The sequence below is a fragment of the Larus michahellis genome, chromosome 14 (genome assembly GCF_964199755.1).
Source record: "Larus michahellis chromosome 14, bLarMic1.1, whole genome shotgun sequence".
Lineage (NCBI taxonomy): Eukaryota > Metazoa > Chordata > Aves > Charadriiformes > Laridae > Larus > Larus michahellis.
The window spans coordinates 8130548-8144629 of record NC_133909.1 but is presented as its reverse complement, the minus strand read 5'-3'; the positions used below and the strand labels follow the sequence as shown (position 1 = coordinate 8144629).

Here is a 14082-nt window from a genome sequence, read left to right as displayed (position 1 = left end):
CCCTGGTCTTTTCCTGAGGATCTCCTGCTTGGAGAGGATCTCCTGCTTGGATCCTCCTGTTCCTTGGCTGATATTTTTGCTGAGAGTTTTGATACTGCATTTGTGCTAACTTTCAGTTCATGCTGCACTTTGACTCATTTTAATATTGTTACTATCTCAAGCCTACTCCTTGTCACATATTTTGGGAGTAGGCAGGAGACATCCAAGAATCTGAAGCCAAAAATAGGGAGAATGGGAGAAAATAAAATTATGACTTTCAAGCTCTTCTGACTCAAACCCAGTCTAGCTCTGCAGCCGCGGCAGGTCTCCAGGGCACCCCTGGGGGATGCACCCCTGGGGGATGCACCCTTGGCCATGGCCGTGCAGATGATGCTGGTCTCCTCTTCCTGGTCCCAGTGCTGTGCTCCTGCTGGTCAGGATGGCACTGGCTGTGCCATGAAATCCAAAGTTCTGCTAAATCTCAGCCCCAGGCAGACACAATGCCCTTCAGTCTCCTTCCAGGTCTTGTGCATGCTGTGCAGAAGCAGCACCAGGACCTGGGGGCAGGGAGCAGGAGCCATGAGAGCAAGATGCTGATTAGAAAGTGTTGAGTTGTTCGCACCCAGGACAAACCTGTTGTGTATCCGTCCCCCTGCACCCTGCGTGGCTACAGCTGCACGAGCCCAGCTGTCCCCCCCCGTCCCCTCGGGCACACGGCTGGTCCCTGAGGCCGCCCTTTTCCCAGGGCATCGGGCTACGTCTGGTCTCTACCATGTAACGTTACCCCGAGGAACGTATGGGATACGGGCATCTGCTGGGCCAGGTGTGAACCCCGCGAGAGGTAAGAGAGGCTCCGTGCAGGAGTTAAAGCAGATACGTTGGGGGATGCAAGCTGGGGAACCGGCATCTGAGTGGGTACCCATGTGCTTTTGCAAAGGGTCAGCGCTCGCCTCCCCCACTGAGCTCAGCGCTCACGGGCAGCTTTGGTGGGATCTCGGGCTGTTCCCATCCAGCTCAGCTCTGGCCGTGCAGGGGCTGTGCCCAGCCCAGGGCTGACATCAGGCTTCTTCAACCGTAATAGGCAACACCAAAACCCACCACATTCTTTATGGTTTGTAGCTGCTTTAACTTTGCTTAGGATCATGATCAATTAAGTCATATATTTGTTTTTAAAATCCTTACCTATTTCACTCTGGTAGATGTGGTGCTTAGGGTCGTGGTTTAGTGGTGGTTTTGGCAGTGTTGGGTTGATGGTTGGACTTGATGATCTTAAAGGTCCCTTCCAACCTCGACAATTCTATGATTGTTAGAGCTGAACTGGTTGAAATGTCTTTCTCCCTGTCTGAGCTTTCCTGCTCCCAGAAAAGAAAATTGATCAGCTGAGGGCTGTTGTGGTGGTGGTGGTGTTGAGTTTCTCCTCTATCACAGTGTCGTAATGTTTGGGTCTCCTGCTTCCAGGGAATAGCAGCTCAGTTGAATAATTCTGTTTCCGGAGGAATTAAAGAAGAAACTTTCCACTTGATCTCATGCGCAATGTCCTATATATACAGAAACTAAATATCAAGCATAAACTGACTCGAGAGGAGCCTTTTAACTAACCGTGATATTTCGATCTGCCAGATCCATCCCCGTGACTGTTACAAGACGTCACTGGGTGCGGGCAGTGGTCTGAGCCCTGGGCCCGTGGGGCTTTGGGCTGAGCACAGCGGCGGGGCCAGGGCCGAACCCCCCTCTGCGGCAGCGTTACCCTGCTCGGTTCTCACAGTCTCCTCCTGCACCCTCGTCCTTTCTACGAGCCCCCTTTTTCCCTGGTGACATGGGGCACCCTGAGGAGCGGGTGGTCCCTCCCGGCCGGGGGGATGTCGCTGCGCTCGGTGAAAGATGAGGGTGTTGGGAGGGCTAGAGCTGGAGAGTGGGCACGGCCCCGCTCGGGGGAGATGGGACACATCCAGGCCTTTTGCCGTGATCGCTTCGATCACTTGAGCATCAAGCAGGGTTTGGACAAAAGCTTGGCTTGCAACCAAACCACGCAGCAGTGCTGGTCCTGGTGAGGGGCAGACACGGAGAAACCCCCATGGAAGGTGCCGCACGCTGCCTGACACGGGCAGTCGAGAAAGCCCCGATCCCCTGGTCCCAAGGCTCAAAGACGAGCCAGGGCTATGGCTTCTCCTTCCCAAACCGCCACGAGGGAAATGCTGTTGCACCTGAGGCTTATGCAGGCTCCCTGCAAGCAGCTCCTGCAGCTCGTCCATGCACCCATCTCCCAGCAGCCCTGGCAGCCACCTGGAATACGGCAGTGGGCTTGTGCCCAGCAGGGTGAGGGTGCCCCCGGGCTGGCGCCTGCCTGCTCCTCCCTGGCCTTGGCTCACCCTGCAAAGGGGTGGCTCATCCCAGGGGAAATCCCCGTCTCTATGGCAGGGGTGGAAGAAGTGTGGCGGTCCCCAGTGCGGGATGGAGGGTGGTACCCCCCCCCGCCGGTGCCTGGCATCAGCTGGCCAGGGGACTGTCCACACATCTATTTTCAGCGGTGGCATGCCGGGAGCCCAGGACACGCCGTCTCGGCTGCTAAACCCCTGTGAGTTTCCTATTGCACTTGCTCGATGCCTGAAGACACTCGAGCGGTTAAGTATGACCTATAGCTCTGCCAGATCGTATCACCTCTATTTTTAACTCTCTCACTTCTGGTGCGAGCCCTGTATCTATCTCTTTTCAGCTTTTTATTTTCAGTTTCTGATTGCTGTTTCCTAAACTCGTCTCAGGCACCAGGTGGGCAGCAGCTGGGGAGGTATTTTTGTCCCCGTGGGACACACCGAGGCGGCTCGGAGGGTGCAGGGGGACGGGTACTGCTCCGCTTGGCCGGCAGCTGAAACCCAGCCAGGGAAGCTGAGCCCAAAACCAGAGCCCGGTCCCAGGGCAGAACCTGCATCCCTCTGACTGCCCCGGCACGGCTTTGCTGCTCCTGGGATGGGCACGGCTGTTTCTGATGGAAACGGAGACTGCGGTGGGTCCATCTCAGCCGTTTCCAAACGCAGCTGATGATGCAGAAATGGGATGTCATGTCAGGTTTTGGGGTGTTGCTTTGGGGTTTGCGCAGCTGAGGTGTGAGCTTGGCAAACTCCGGGGTGCTCTCGGCAAGGGAAGACACATCCCTGCGGCAAATGCAACACCAGCGTGGTTCTCCCGGCAGGAACGCAGCAGGATCGTGCAGACAGGAGGGAGCTGGGGGGTGACAAGGGCACAAGTCAGAGAAGAGTTCAGAGTCCCTCCCCCGTCCCTCCCCGCTCCTGCAAGGGAGACCAGTGCTGCGTCACCCCTCCATTGGCACCGGGGCCTCTGGCAGGGACCCAGCGCCAGGCTGGGACGGGAGGAGGACACCTGGCCCTGGGGGTGGAAGCGGGGCTGGGAAAGGGATACCCCATCGCTCCTGGCTGCTGACGAGGGTACAGAAATAGCCGGTGTTCAGTTCCCTAGACAGCAGGCACACAGCATGGACATAGATAGGAAAAAGGAAAACCCTCCCCTGGAGCGAGCATCCCTCTGCGCTGACAGGAGTGACCTGGGCAGCGTCCAGCATCCTCCCAGCAGCACTTCTCCCAGCTGCTCCCACCATCTCCAGGCTTCCCAGCATCGCTCCGACCCCTCCACACAATCCCGTCCCTCTCCGCAGGCCAGGAGTTCACCTCAAGGCTGTCAGAGGGGTTTAAGGCTTTGGCAGAGGAAGGAACGATTTTTGCAGAGAGCTAAACTAGCCCCGCTGCTCCGTGCAAACTGCTGCTCTGGAAATATCTGGTCCTGACTGGCAGGCTGGCATCTCCTGCAACTTTTTACAGAATAACAAGGCATTTCTTGTAAACCAGCAATCTAGAAAGGCCATTTTCAGAGGTTATTGGTGGATGTCTGTGTTGTAGGCACACAGCTAATCCTGATTTAGTGCGTGCAGCTCCTGCGACTGCATTGCCCGAGCACAGCTGTATGACTGCCCATCCAGCACCAAGGTACCCAGCAAGCATCCAGAAGTAACGACCCAAATTAACGACGCAGATTCAGTGTTCGAACGCATAACCACACTTGCCTGACTGTAATAAATCAAGCACGCAGCCCTGAAGCAAAACAAAGGGAAGTCACAGCTCAAGCATGCATGTAGGCAATCAGGACGTGTACAGGTGATGAGCGCCAGAAGCTGAGTCCTCTCCAAACCCATGGCAGCGCTCCGAAAGCCTTGGCAGGACACGTTCCCGGCGAGGATGCTTCCCCGCGTCGGAGGGTGAAGCCTGTCTGCTCTGCGGCGAGGCAGGGGCTGCCGGCCGCCCCCGCTGCCGTCGGCGCCGCTCAGCCACGGGCAGTGACTTTCCCTCCACTAATTAAGGTGTGGGAAATATGTTGAAGGTGGTGCAAGACATCTGGTTACCTCGAGATGAATTTTCCAAACTTAATTATATTTCTCCTCCTGCAACATATGCTCAGGCGAAGACGCGGACGGGAGCAATGATAGATGAAACGAGCAGATGCAGCAACACCAGGGGTGGGCTGGGGCGAGGGGGAAGCAGAATCTCAGATCTTGCTGGTATTTGTGGAGCGTACAACTGACAGGAACATTTTAGGGCTATGAATACAAGCTGACGTATGCATGTGTGTGCAAGCAGTAATCCTGCTAGGACAGGACGTGGCGATCACCTTCAGGAGAGAGAATTTTGGGCAGGCTTTTTCAAACAGAATCCTTTCATGTCAGCGTCTCGGATTTGATGCTGCCGTGCATTTTTCTTTTTTATTGTCCCTGCTTTTTATGGCTTTTTGTATCAGCCTTGGTGCTAAGATTGGGTTTATTTAGTGCGGTTTTTATGGTCTAGCTCCCCCGCTGCTGGCTGCTGCTGCAGCCACTCCAGGCAGGGGGGAGGCCAAGCCCCGGGTCTGGGTGTGAGACGTTACCAGCTGGATGCCTCCATCAGTCTTCGTGGGCAGAGACTCAAGTTTTAGTAGCAAATAGTGGACGGTTGCGATCCTGGTATCAGGAAGGACCATAGGAGTCTCCTTGACTGAAAGGTAGATCCCAGCAAATGTAATGCCGTGCTGTTTCTGCTAATTTGCTGGGAAGCGCAGGCTGGTGACGTGTGGCACTCACACACGCGCGTGTCTGTCTGCGGAGGGCAAGCAGCAGCGGAGGGCTCCGAGCACAGAGTCCCCGTCTGAGAGATTTACATCAAACCAGGTGGTGTGGGAGGGCCAGACGCACAGCAAAGTGACGGGCCCGAAACTTAAGCCCTTCGAAAGCTTCTTTTTCTCCACCATCCCTTATGTGAACAGGGCAATTGATCCTTTGGACTGCTCAATATGATTTAATGCACATGTTGTGTCTTTCTACCCGTTAATTTGCCTGGCAATGGCAAGGTCTTTCTGTGCGTATTCAGTTGGTACAAGGAGGTCCATCAGCCCCCCTGGGCAGGGCACTTTATGAGGGTTACCAGTAAGAATGTCCCTCTAGCTCTTAATATATAAACTGGGTGAGAAAACCAGGTTCATACAGGCGGGTGAGACAAGCTGGAGCTGTGCTGCAGAGAGGACTGACTCGGTGTTGCTCCTCTAGATTGGAAACACAACTTCAACTTCTGTCCATGAGCTGAAAAAAAAAATAAGGAGGTGAAAAGCCTTCACTAAGAGTTATGTTCATGCTGGGCCCTGCCTGAGCCGTGGCTGGAAGCAGCAGCAAGTTTCTCCTGGCTTGGTCCCTCCTCCTCTCCCCCATCAGACTTTTTCCATTGTGCAGAACATTCACAAAACCTCCCAGACTTGGGCTGGTCTCCACCACTTTGAAACGGACACAAAGCCCACCTGACACCCCCCCCACTACTGAAGCAGATGTGAAAATAAACCACGTTGGCTATTATTGATCAATGAGTAAAATCAAAAAGTGCATGTCCTGAAAGGAAGCAGGGAGTGCCGCATGACCCTGTCGCCCAGGATGGAGAGGGTGGCAGCGGGGACCCGCTGCAGCACCCATCCCCAGAGAAAAGGCAGCCGGCAGGGAGGTGTGTACACTGGGGCCACAGCGCTTCGCTAGGCACAGGGCTTTTGGATAAGACTATGGCTTTTATTGCCTTTTTCACGCATCACCTCTTTTATTTTAGGGGACGGCTAAACCAAACCACGCAGTATGATTCCCAAGTACCGAGGAAGCAGGATGAGAGCCTGGACTCACCAATCCTCCAGCCTGATGAGCCTGGTTATCATTCTGGTCCTAAGAAAGGCAGCAGCGAGTTTGGAAACTGAAGATGATGTTTTAGCAAGGGCAGGTAAAACCAATACCAGCAGGAACTGACTTCCTTATATTTTGATTTTTAAGTGGGTTATGAAGGATCTGTCCCATGAGGATCCTCAGCGCTATAAGCTCCAGCAGCTACCAGGTGTTTAGCTGAGAGGTCCTTTGGGAGACAGAGGTTCAGCAGAGCATTCAGGCACGTGCTCATCGGAATGGCATCCGACAACACGGCTCGGGAACTTGCCTTCATTTGGGAAACACCCCAGCTCAGTCGGCGCGTTTTGCTGGAAAAGAGAATTTAAGTGCTGAGGAGTAGGATGGAGTTTTCTGCAATGTAATTATATCTGTGCGAAGGCTTGCAGTCATTTTTCTATATCTGCCTCCTGGCATTGCGCAACTAAAAGAAAATCTGGGGTTTGGGGTTTTTTTCTGTTATAGTTTCTTACTACTGCTGTAATGAAAACAGTCCTCAAACAGTAACGTTAAAAGATCAATGGCAGGGAACTAGTTGCAACTCAGTAGCCTTCAGACTTCAAAAAAATACTGGGGATTTCTGACTCACAACATCTGAACGGTCCGGACGGGGTTGCCAGGGAAAAGAAACCCGCTTGCCCTTTTGCTTCAGCTGCAAAGGCCAGTTCGTGTTTGTGTCTGGGTGGTGAAACGAGGGATCAGGGAGAGAATTCGGTTTGCGGCAGCCGACGGCCGCGCTGCCACTGGAGCAGCACCCGGCCGATGCGCCTTCTCCCTGCCCAGCCCCGCTCCAGCGGCCGTGCCTGCCGGGGCTCGCCGGGACTCCGCTGCCATTCCTTGGATCAAATAGCACGATACGCGCCCTCCGCGTTCCTCCAGCGCCCCGAGCAGCTGCGCTGTATGTCACCTACCCCAGCGCCCGAAGCCCTTTGGGCTGGCTGACAGCCCAGCGAACACCGGCAACTCTCGGAAAAGCCTGGGCCGGGGGTAGCCGCCCCCCCGGCACCGCAGCCACCCGGCAAGCCCCGGGTGCGAGTCCTGGGGGTCCAGCTCAGGGCTCCAAATATCACCGCTCAGGTGCAGTTTTCTTTACCGCAGCAGGCCTTGCTTCGTATATTTATTTACTGTTAGTAACAGCAATGTGTTTTTACCCAGTTCTGCTGCTTCAAAATTAACTTTTGCAGCTCAGACCATGGGCTTTTGTGAAGATAAGCTGGAAGCAGACCAGGCCCTGGCCGCTGACACCGGGAGGAGTTGGGATCTGGGTTTACCCGGCTTTGCTCGCCGCTCTTTATCCTCAGCCAAACCAAAACCTTGGATCCAGCTCCCCATGAATGGTGGTAAACTTTGGATCTGAGCTCCTGTAATAAGCAGTTGTTTGCCCTGGCTGGCGGCTTAAGACTGTGTAGAAAAAGATATTTCTAGGTATTATTTCTAAACAGAGAACGACAGTTGAAAGAAGAACCTTGTCCAGCCAGCTCCTGTGTCCAACTCTTTGGCTTTCCAGGGAAAATGAGTAACTAGAATGAGACGATGAACGAGATAAATAACATTTAACTGGTATTGTAATGAACCTCGAGCAGTCTGCCTCTGTGGATAACCTGCAAATTATCTCCGTTGCCGTTCTGTGATTTTTTAAAAGAGGCTGTGAGTTGTTCGCCAAATCCCCAGAAACACCATTGGAATTGAGCAACAAATTCCCAGTGGACTCATTTGAAAATCCCAGCCATATCCCTACAGGGAGGTAGAGCTCCAGGTTAAACGCACCATAAAAAGGCTTGGATTTCTGCGTGTGGGATGGCAGCGTAGAGGGGGAGGATGATTACGTTGTGCGTCATTAACAGACCATCGAGCCCATGAAGCCATGGGGTTTTGTTACTGTTCCTGGCTAGCTGGGAGGTTAATTTGGCTGCGAAAGCAGAAGTGGATTTTGAAACGAGCTCAGTGCTGCCTGCCTGCTGCTACGAGCGCTGTCGACAGCGGGCTGAGATGGGTGGGAAATAGAAGGTACTGGAAGACCTGGCAAAGGCTCCTCGTGGTCCCTGGGAGGCAAACTGAGGATGTGCACAGTGTGTGCCCGGAGCCCCAGACAAGCTTCAAACCAGCCATTTCAGCCAGCATCTGGGTGGTTTTTGGGGCCGGTGCCGAGCTCTGCCTGGCTGCGACCTGCTGGCAGCACCAGCCCAGCCATGGCAGCCCGCTGGGCAACGGGCGCTGCCGGCCTTGCGAAAGGCTCAGGCTTGTTCCTGTGGCTGAGACAGAAACCACAGCAGAGCTAACAGCTCTTCCAGAGCTACTTTAGAGCTGACCGTTGGGGGATTTGGCTTGGGTAAAGCTTATGAAAAAGTTCTCCTCCTCTTGGTCTCTGTGCAACCTTTTGCCTGCTTGAAATTTTAGGTGGAGAGGAAAGGAGGGAGAGGCCTGGAGCCGCCCTGCTATCTTACTGTCTTAGCTTGGATATAAAATATCAGGGAAGTCAGTCTTCTGGCTGTACATATTCTCAAAGCGCAGCCAGCGGTGCAGCGAAGGAGTAAAGCAGGGATCTCTCCTCTCCGGGCCACAGGCATCTCTGCACGTCGGCTTTTATGTCTGTCCAGCCTCCAGGAAGCAGAAGATGCTCGATCCCTCCCCTCCAGCCGCTGTGTGCACACCCAGATGTGCTCAGGCAACCAAACCCCAAACCGGGCTGCAGCAAAGCACGTGCAGAAGGCACACGGCGCTCCATATATGTTTGTTTTTAAGATCATATTTTTATCCTTTCTTCATTGAAAAGCAAATGGCATTTTACATCTCATAAGCTCTCACTTTGCAGTTCTCTAGCAACCCTTCCGAGCATCCATTAGACGATCTTCACCATTTCTTTATGAAGTCGGTAAGCTACAGAATCCCCATTTTTTTAGGCAGAGAGACTCTATCAAAGCAGAACCCCGCTCGCTGGCACGGGCAGGCTGAGCCCGGCTGTCACCCAGCCGCCGTGCGGCACAGGGTCACGGTGCTGGCGTGAGCGTCGCGGTGGCGCAGAGCCGGTGCGGTGGCACCACTGAAAAAACAGTGCACACCGAACTCACACATCTGCTCCTCTCATTTACACCTCGGTAGACGAGGCCGGGGGGGATCAGCAGGGATGCATTTTAATAATTTCCTAACAGGCATTTTCGGAGGAGAGCTGGAAGGGAGGGGCTGATTGATGGCCTCCCTCTAATTGACATCCCAATCCCGCCCCAGCCCCGACGCCCTCAGCGGGTGCGATGCTGAGAAGGACCAGCTGCCATGCCACCGGCTCGGCCCCCGCTGCCGAGCACGGCCCCCACCGGCACTTCGGCTGATCTAAAGGAAGGGGGATGAGATGGTGAAGTTATTGTCATGGAGTCGAGGGGACATTTCCACGACTTGTAAATGTACCTGCAAGCTTGCAAAGGGGTAAACTGAAACCTGTTTGCGAATATTTGGTATTTTTCAGCAAACTGAGATTGCTTACCATTCAGAAGGGGGGAAAAAAGGGGCCACAAAAATAACAGACATAGCTAAAAAGGTCTACAAATTGGTTTCCCTAGATTTGAGCTCTGTTGGTGGGGCCACTTTCCTTGTATGAGGAACAACAAAATTTCCACCTGCTATGTTGGGTTCAGATATTGCCTGTCTAGGGCTTGGTGAAGATTAATTATGTTTACGCCATATAGTAGAGTTTTACCAGCTAGCCGTGGATTTCCAGGAAGAGAGGTTATTTCCTAAGGCACCGTGTAGGGCTCAGAACAGTCCAGTAAATGAGCTGATGACTCCCGTGGCTCTGCTCCTCGGGGCATTTCTTAAAGTGCAGTCTTGGAGCACGCTGTTCTTAAATCAAAGCATAAAAATAACCAAAACAGTATCAAGTGAATTGTAGGAGCTAGCAGAATGGAGGTAATAAACAAAGTTAAAACAGCCCGATAACAATATCCCGTTACCAGAGAAGAATAAGCAATACTCTGTAATGGTGAAATATAAAAACTTTCTTGTGACAAGGCATTGATTTTCCCAAAAAGGAAAGGGAGAAAATGCCGCAGCTGTAATGCAGCATGTGTGAGCACCGAGAGGGTATAACGATGACAACATTGAATAAGTATATCATCTCCAAAAGCTCGGGCTGTGTGACCTTTAGCAGCGTTCAGGATTGTGTGTCTGTTTAGGATGTCATTAAACAAGACAGGCTTCCTCCAACTCAACAGTGCGTAGAAGTAATTGGAGCAGTTTTGAAGAGCGAGATTCCAGACTAGCTAGTTAACGAACTTGGAAAAGCTACATGTCAGTAAGAAACCCAACACAAAAATATTAGTTTGGGATATTAGATCTTTACTCCCTGTTCAAGTTAGTAAGCTGGTTTCCATGACATGCCTAGTACAGGGGATGGTCCTGTGCCAGTCCCAGTGCTTGGTGTGCTACAGAACCGAGGGCGGGATATGAATGTCTTTAAGGCAAATTTAGATCGGCTGGAATAGTCCTTAGGATCCTGGTAGTGGAGCTCATGGCGAGTGGATGGCTACGTGAGCACTGACCGCTTTGCAGTTCTGTGCAGGAGGGAGGGACTGCAGGGAACCATTGGAGCTCAACCCAAGGTTTAGTACTCTAAAGCTAAGGGTGGTGCTATGAGCATGTCTCTCATGGCCGGGTAAGTTATGAGTGGCATTTGAAAGCGACTCTATAGAGTGGAATAATGAGAGTGAAGAATTGTAAGGTAGCTTGCAGACTGACATTAATTACCCACTAATTTTCTAGCTGTGATCCATGAAATACTTGTTGCTGATCCCCAGACAGATGGCTAGTCACATAGGACGGGCTTCTCCTCTTTATTTCCATCTGCTATATTTCATTAAGACAGCTAAAAATAAAAATATCCCTAATGTTATTTTTCCATGCAAGTTACTGCTACAGTGATTTGATGCGCCTGTGAATAGAAGAGTTTCCAAGCGACAAGATTTTCTTAATTAATTTGTGATCCTTGGCATGAAAAGTGACTGCGGAACCCTACACTAGACTCATCATGAGAGCTACACTTACATCTAAGTGCTATTTATCTAGAAGAGTCGGTTCAAAACAATTTTTTCTGGTATAATGGGAGAAAAGTGGCTCCTGTCTCTTCTGAGCAGCAGTAGTTACCATTTTTGGGTTGTAACCAATTGTAGATGGCACCTACGAAATGGAGATGTAATCACAGAGATCCTTCATGCATGAAGTCTTTTTTCCCTCTGTGCAGTAGGAATATCTCCAGAAACAGGTTTCCTGCACAGCTCCAAGCTTCTTTCAGCAAGCACAGAGCCCCAAAGCCCCCTTGGGGGGAGTGGGTCATTTCTGGGAGGTTGGTTGGTTCTGCCTTTCACAGACTTTTTGGCTCTATCTAATCTAGCGTGTCTTTGGGTGTGGTGAGGCCGGGTTCCGGCACGCACAGCTCTACCAATTTCAGTATTAAGTTCCTGATGTATTAAAATGTTCTCCAGGGAAGCTAAGGACCCCTCTATCCAGATTGCAATGTATTTATTTTCCAACAGGGACAAAAGCCTGAAACATGTGTTGATAATCTTTTCTAGTCCTTCCACGCCTTTCCCACAAATTCTTCCAGAGGGACAAAGCTCTCCCTTATTTCATGATGAAGCACTTTCAGCATGTTTTAGAACAAGGAACTAAGAGGTGGCCTAAACGCCCCCAAGTAAGTGTGGAAACAGGGAGCAGGCAGCCCGGCAGAAGCAGCTTGGTGTGATGAAGAGCTCCAGGGACTTCACTAACACTTGGTCTCCAGAACTTAAGGTGAAATCTGGGACTGATGTCTTAGTCCTGGGCTGTTTTTATTCTCGACTACACAAGCCATTGCTGCAGACCTCCTGAATGGTGATCACAGATGCTTACGAGAGATGAACTCTATTACTTTATCCGACTTTTAAAAGTCTAAAGGAAGCATGCTATTTCAGCCAACACAACTCAAAGTGCCACTAGTACTATGTCCTAGTGACACTGCCTACAACGCAGGCGAGAATCTTTGTTCTCACCCCTCCTTTATTAGTTACTTCTGCTTAGAAAAGCAAGCAATTTCCTCACCCTCCTGGCAATGTTCCCACGAGGAAATTCCTCCTCCCAAGCCGTAGCCACGGAGCCAGTCATACAATCCTTCCCTCTCTCGGATCACGTTGTTTTCCCATTTGCTCAGGCTCTTGCTACTCGGCCCAGCCCGTCACCACAGGAGAACCTTTGGCTCCGTTCTTGTGCCCGTTTTTCTTCCTCCAAGAGCAGTTATTTGTGTTCCACCCTAAGATCACACTGACTTAGGCCCCAGTTTAGCAAAGAATTCTGTCACATGCTTAAATGTAATTGACTTGGACCTTCAATCTGTTTTTAGCTTATCAGAAGCGTGGGTGGGTAAAGCCGTCGTCCTCTTTCGCACTCTTGGCTCCCATGGAGGCTGGCCGTTGATGAGCAAAGAGTGTATGTGTGTAAAATTGGGCAGAAACTCAGATCAGGAGGTCTGCTGAACTGGACTCCATCCAGCATGGTGGCATGTCATTTAAGAACTTCTTATCTTCACACAACGCTGCAGAAGTGTCAGTTCCGTGGCTGTGACACACCACAGGTTATTGGGTACCTCTACCCCAGCTCATCACCGCTGCACGGTAATTAAATTTCGGGTGGTCTATGCCATATTCAAACTTTGCCTTGGATATTAGGAGTCCTGAATAAGGACTTCAGGATTAATTCTTAAATTTCGGAGCAGAGAATGTGGCTATGGTTGGCAAAAAGCAATGATTGCCTCCCGTCCAGAAAAAAAATAATAAAATCCAGTAATTCTAGATTCAGTATTTTATTCTGCTTAAACCACAGTGAAGTTGGATGCAGCAGCACCTCATTTTCCTGCAGAGCCCAGCAGATCAGTACAAGGCTTAATGACAATAGCTAAAGAAACAGAAAGACACCATGGATTTCGCTTAGCCACTTAAAACATTTACCTTCAAAGTCTGGCATATTTAATTCAGATCATATAAAAATTCCAGTGGTGAAGGGTGGAGAAAACTGAACGTTGAATGAAGACTTTTGTTTTCCTGAGCAGAGCTGAAATGAAGAAGAAGCTGGGTTGTGACGATCAGATTTCTGCTGTAGGTCAGAAGTTCAATGTATCATCAGATTTCATGTCATGGGGCTGTTCTGTTCCTAATTGCAACCAGCCAGGACTCTGCACATCAGTGAGCTTTTACTCTGGGCTCCTTCCATAAGATATAGGCTGTAGTCAAAGTAGTAACTAAATCATTTTAAATGTATTTTTAAGAGTGAATCATTACCTTTCAATTCTACAACACAGCAGAAAACGAAATTAGATGCTGGCTTACGTTCATATAAAATATAAAACCCAATACTTAACTGGATCATCGCTACAGCAGGGTTATTTTGCACAAATTTAATACAAGCATTAAGCTATGAACCTCTGGTAGCTACAAACTCAGACTCAAAGGTACCTGGAACCTCACGGTGATGGAGGAAACAAAACCCTGAGGAACATGGTCCAAGGGCCCAGGCCCAAGCCCGAACATCAGCTGTGGAGGATGGATGGAATACGGTCGAGCCGAGCTGAGTTCGTGCAGTAGGTGAGACGGGGATCTGCGCAAGCAGCACTCTGTAGCACGGGGCCTGAGCGATCCCACTACATAACGAAATGAATTATTTATACATCTCAGGGAAAGAGGCTATAGCCACATCTCGAGCTGAAATAAAAAAAAAAAAACAGCTTAGCACTTAGCTGATGACTGACATTTTGAATAATTTAAATTCATCAGAGACATCCATGGTGGACTGGCGTAACCTCCAATGGACATCCATTCATCTGCAGAATTAAATGAGACAGAGCGAGCGTGTGAGTTGTT

The 14082-nt window shown here is 50.9% G+C and overlaps 1 long non-coding RNA gene across 2 annotated transcripts; it reads right to left on the bottom strand.

Moving 5' to 3' along the window:
• Nucleotides 1-1089: 1089 nt before the first annotated feature.
• On the bottom strand, nt 1090-12711 carry LOC141751228 (uncharacterized). Of its 2 annotated transcripts, XR_012589910.1 has the most exons (5): nt 12272-12539; nt 9897-10034; nt 6173-6516; nt 4052-5593; nt 1090-3198 (listed from the first exon to the last, which is right to left on the bottom strand). It is a non-coding gene; the product is annotated as an uncharacterized LOC141751228 (long non-coding RNA). The 2 variants fall into 2 exon arrangements; XR_012589909.1 differs by lacking the exon at nt 1090-3198 and having other exon boundaries at nt 4029-5593; nt 12272-12711.
• Nucleotides 12712-14082: the final 1371 nt, after the last annotated feature.